The sequence below is a fragment of the Diadema antillarum genome, unplaced genomic scaffold (genome assembly GCF_040938485.1).
Source record: "Diadema antillarum isolate AM-2024a unplaced genomic scaffold, OU_Dant_1.0 scf00000108, whole genome shotgun sequence".
In the NCBI taxonomy this organism is placed as follows: Eukaryota; Metazoa; Echinodermata; class Echinoidea; order Diadematoida; family Diadematidae; genus Diadema; species Diadema antillarum.
Window position 1 is genome coordinate 911,811 of NW_027270997.1, and position 5,816 is coordinate 917,626.

Here is a 5,816-nt window from a genome sequence, read left to right on the forward strand (position 1 = left end):
TCGATCTTATCGGTGTTCACGTTACCATATGTCCGACTTACCACAAGCGCCACCTGATAGAAATGAACTTTGGATATTCATTTTCGTATTTGACATGGAACTAGAGTGGAAAAAGAATAGTTTCTTAATTGGAAGCAAGGTTTTCTGGAAGAAAGGTCTGAATTGTAAGAGGCTGTGTTCCAAAGTGTATTTCTATATGTAAGAGAGAAAGAATTTAGGTGGTTTTGCAGGATATCTGCTCAATAGAATCCTCGAAATTTGCATATTAACGTATATGTCTCTCTCTAAACTTGCGTTTGGTGGTTACTGACATTATTGCAAGTAGTAATGTACATCAAAATTTATATGTTTGCACTTGAGTGCCTGCAACAAAATAAGGTAAATATATTCACCTGCAAAATCATATGGAAATCCTCTTTTCTCGTGCATAATATAAAAATGCTTCGGATTACAGACCATATCCTTCATGTTTCATACACCATCCAGCTAACATGATTAAATTGGTGCATATACTGTAGACACGCATCCTTTAACTCAGCACAAGAGCACTAATTGGTAAATTGCAACAGGTGTTTCTCCTCTCACGCGCAACGCCGATATCAATAGTTTTATTCTTGATATAGGCCTATGTATTATTCTTTCAAATTTATGCATAAAAATGTCTGAATATATCAAGAAAACTAATTCATTAATTGACTTTAAGATGTTAGGATTCAGTTGCAAAAGAAGGTATACGTAATGTTTTATGGATACCATTAATGAACCAAGACTTGCTGTACCAATGAACTTGACGTTATTATAGGGGTTACTGTCGGAGATCCTTGTATCTAATTTCTTTGATGTACACGTTATTTCGCAAGTATTATAAACGTGAGAGAAAGAGAGAAAAATAGGAAGGGAGAAATAGGGAGAGACAGAACTTTGTAAAGAATGGTAACAATATAAACTGCGCAAAGTTGGCGTTCACTTTTGTGCCAGCTGGAAAGACGTTCAATTCCGTCCCAAGCACCAATTGCAATTATATCTATAGGCACGTTTACACAACTTCGAACTTTGAACAGTCAATAATTCAATCAACTTAAACAAGTTCTGTACTTGTATGTAATTCATATCGCATTTCTGCATTGCAAATTCCCCCCTTTTTTTAACTGTTATGTGATAACATTATAATTATAATCTAATTCTCATTCAAAGTTTCATTCAGTTATATTCACTTAATATCAATCATATTCTATTTTTGACCTTCCCAATATTATATTTGGCCACAATCGGCCCAGCTGTAGATCTGTTTTTCATTCAAATGAACTATGTGATCATTCAAATTCAATTGAATTTGAATAATCGCATCATTAAATCCAATGCAAATCTGATGAAATTGGTCGGGGAAAACCTACGGCAGTTATAACAGGGTTTATTTTCCCTGTAAAACAACAGAAACGAATGGATTATGGAGTGATTAGAACCATAATGCCAGTATGAGAGGTTTGGGTGATTAACAAGATTAATCTAATTGTATAACAGTAAACAAATTAGGATAACAGGTGGCTGCATTCCCTATTCTGTTCAAATATTGATATCATAATGACCAATAAATGCTTGTTGACCTATGAATATAACGATGATGGTAATGATGACAACTGTTATGACAAATTCATAAAAGTCAGAGGACGTAATTACAGCCTTAGAAATCAGCATAAAATTACATTTTTTGTTTACAGTATTTTCCTTGAATACAATTTGTTGTACTGAGTTTGCATAACTGTGTAATAATTCAATGCCTTAATATGTAATTTGTAATTGCATTTGTGGTGGAATTGAAAATAAAGGAAATATACTGAAATACAATTCTTCATTACTGTGAATTTGGCCTTCTGTCATCAATGTTGTGTGGCTACCTTTCCTGCTCAGTGCACGGATAAACAGTTTTTGTGCATCTGCTGTTGTTTATATTTCTACTGCTACTCCTATACTGCTTCATAATACTTCCACCACTATCACTAATAACAGTTTTACGTATAATATACCACAGCTGCCTATCGTATATTCTACCATTGTTCTCTCGCTATTCTACCAATATTCTGCTTTTGTAAATTCTTTTCAATCTAATTCATGATATAAAAATGTGATGTTGCACCTAGAGCAGGGTTACATCCTGTTTTTTTTTCAATTTCACATCAATCAAATATTAGTACGGTCTGCTATGTCGAAATATTGGATCCCGTGAGATTTTCGTGCCAAAATTGATTTTTTTAGCTAACTTGGTCAATTTGGGAGTGCTGAATCCAAAAAACTTTGGTTCCATTTTTTTCGACCCCGTCTTCAGCCGCCATTTTGAATTTCAAAATGGCCGCCATAGCAAACTGTATTTTGACCCAGATCTCATAATGTGCGCATCATGGAAGGTTCAAATTTGATGCAAAAAGCATGTTTATAACGTCAGACATTGTGATACACCATTTCCTGATATTGTAGATTGTTTTGATACAATTGAGGGCTGCCATCTTGAAATTCAAAATGGCCGCCATAGCTAAATGCATTTTTACCTGTATCTCAAGTTGTAAGCATTATGGAAAGTATAAATTTGGGCCAAAAAGCATGCTTATGATGTCAGATATGCTAATATATACATATTTGTTTTAAATGATGGATAATTTTGGTTGGCGGCCATCTTGAAATTCAAAATGGCCACCATAGCAAATGTAATTGGGCCTATATCTCATATTGTATGCATTGTGTAAGGTTCTAACTTGGGGCAAAGAGCATGCGTTTGCTGTCATACTTTCTGAAACATCTTTATCTGAAATGATGGTCCATTTTGATATCATAGGTGGCCATCTTGAAATTCAAAATGGCCGCCATACCAGAATGTATATTTTGACCCGTATTTCATGCTGTAAATAATACAGAGAGTTCACATTTCGGGCATAAACCGGGCTCATGATGTTGAACATTCAGATGTACTTTGATCCCCTCCATAAAATTGCAAATCATTTTTGAGGCTGCCATTTTATCATTCAAAATGGCTGCTTTTCAGCTAATATCTGTGGTCGACAAGCAACTTTTAGGCATATCAATGTTTATGGTGGTGTACATTGTACATTATTTTACAAACACAGACACACACACATAATCATATACATTCTGTAATAATGGATTATTCGCATTGGCTGCCACTCATGAAATTCAAGATGATTTCGACCCATATCTGGTACTGTAAGATCTTTACCCTGCAAACTCAAGCATGCTAGAGCACTTTCATGTAGGACCTATGTGTAAGTCAATCACTTCAATAAATAGTGTTATCATTGCATAGGTGGGACTGCTTCCTGTAGGTACACTGCCATGTAGAAATGCAAAATGGCTGCCATGGGAAACATTCCTTTAATTGGGTAAAACTTGTGAATGGGAAATCATGTGATTCTGGTGTCAAAGCAAATGACTTTCCAAAGTGCCTCAATAACTGTGTCTGGGTGACTAAATGCCCCCATTTAGACGATTTGGTTGTAGAGTTTAAATAAACAATATTAGCCGTGTACTAGAAAATTTATTGGAAATTTACTTTTAATAGCTAATGTCTTCTAGGCTCATTCCCTGCATGTGTTCTTAAAGTCACAGCACTTGTATATAGGGCTGTACACAGGGGAGAATTGGTTCTGAATTCTTCCAGAAACAATGACTTTTGCATTTCTTGTCATTATTATGAACATGATAATGAATTATGTGGCTACCGTTGGTGTAGGAAGCTCAAAGCACTTAATTGCACAGTTTATGTATATCCGCTGGAAATAACTACAATGTACCATATTAAATTCCCCTGTATAGTAGAGGCACAAATTAGGTTCGGTTTATAAGGTTTGTTCTCTGGATCAAGACTCTACGAAAGCAAAGCGGGAGATTCTCCAGGTTGAAGTCATCCACGCCCAACTTCTGGAAGGCATGGACTGTGTCATTGGACATTCTGCATGATTCAAGGCTTAGAGAATTCTTGATCCATCTGCTCTTTGAGACATCCTCAAATTTTCAACTTCATCCTGTGCCATGAAAGGCATGACCAAGCAGACCTTTGTTTTTCGCAACAATTTGCAGAACATAATCTCTCAACATTGTCAATTGTACTTAATCATCTTTCCTTTTCCAGTGATGGAGCAGACAGCATGCGATGCAGTAAAGCAAAGATCCATTAGGAGAATGAAAATGTCAGTGTCTATACGTAATAATCATCAATATCTCTGAAATTCCCTGTTGCTCTTGAAGTAGCATTTAATACATGCAACGGAATGAGGATATCTGCTTCCTCATTGTGACGAGTGACAGCTCCCATGGCATCTTTGATGAACCTTTTGTTTCTTTTTTCCCCGTTCTGTGTCAGATGGAATTGACTGATCAGTATTTCAACTTTCAGGCTGATTATTTGGCTAAGTTTTGTGGGTTCTAAGGCATGGGTATGAAAAATGAACCTTTGTTAGTCAGAATGAGGAGAAGGCCATAAATTGTGAGATGAAGAGTGATTGTGGAATTACTTGATAGAACAGTAGAACTTATAACTTCCGATAATTGTATCCTCCAGTAATGACTGGATAATGACAGGCCTATCAGACTGTTGTACCGGTAGAAGTGTTATTAGAAGGTAGTGGTCTTCTTAAGCTTAGTGACTTTTGATTCAATCTTACATGGTGTATTTCAATTGCAAGAGCTGAATGACTGGCCTTTCTCATATTATCCCAGACAGATTTTTTTTTTTAATTCTTTCAGATACAAATTCTTAGTACAGAACATGAAAACATCGATTTTCATCTCTTTCTAGAATATCCTCCTTGAATGTTTCCGATATCTGATTGCCAAACACCACGTTCATCAGTTTCAATGCAGTGATAATTTTTGAGATTACCCTCGAGTGATGGAGTTCTAAATTGTTGAGGAATTCTGATGCATCCAAAGTGCCACAGAACTGAGCTATTATTGCTCCTTAGTAGTTTTAGAGTCATTGGCGGTATAGCAGTAAGCATCTTGGAAGTCTTGATAATTAAGGATGACCCACACAAGGGCAATCAGGAAAAACCTACTCATTGGCATTCCTTATTCATTCTGTGTTATTCCAGAAATACATCCAGCAATTATGAGCTCCCTGATGAGTTGTTTTATTTTGTGGTCAACAAACAAGCTTGTGAATGGGATGCCTGGTAGGGTGACCATGGCATTTCTTGACATTGCGAGACTTTCCCGTGTTTGTCTTCATTCTCTCAAGGCAGCATCAAGTTTTTGAAGATCACCTTTAATCGTATCAATGCTTACTTTTGTACAAATATTTAATAACTGGGATTGAATGTAACTATTGACGAGGTTCCACGAAACCAGATAATGTTTTGCCTGAGAGGCAAAAACAAATCACGTGTAAGCGAATCACATACCCGCTTGGCGCTATTATGGGACGTGGGATGTAACGCTTACACGCTTGCCCACACTTATGGGAAATGGTATGGGACCCCTCCCCTCCCCCCCCCCCCCCACACACACAGTTTTTGCCCCTCAGGATGGCTTGATGACGTCATTGGAACCTCGTCCTTACAGTCTGAATTTATGGCGGCCATTTTGAATTAAGAGATGGCTGTCGTTCTGCGTAACCTGAAAGTGAATTCGGTCTAACTAAGACAATTTTGGCAAATTTATCTAGGGCGCTTACCACAGTATCACATGTTTTTCTATGGCCACCATCTTGAATTTCAAGATGGTGGCCTATCTAATGATCGACAATAGGAAACAGCTGTATTGGAACGATGGACACCACTAGCATGTCTATTACTGAGAATTTGATGCTC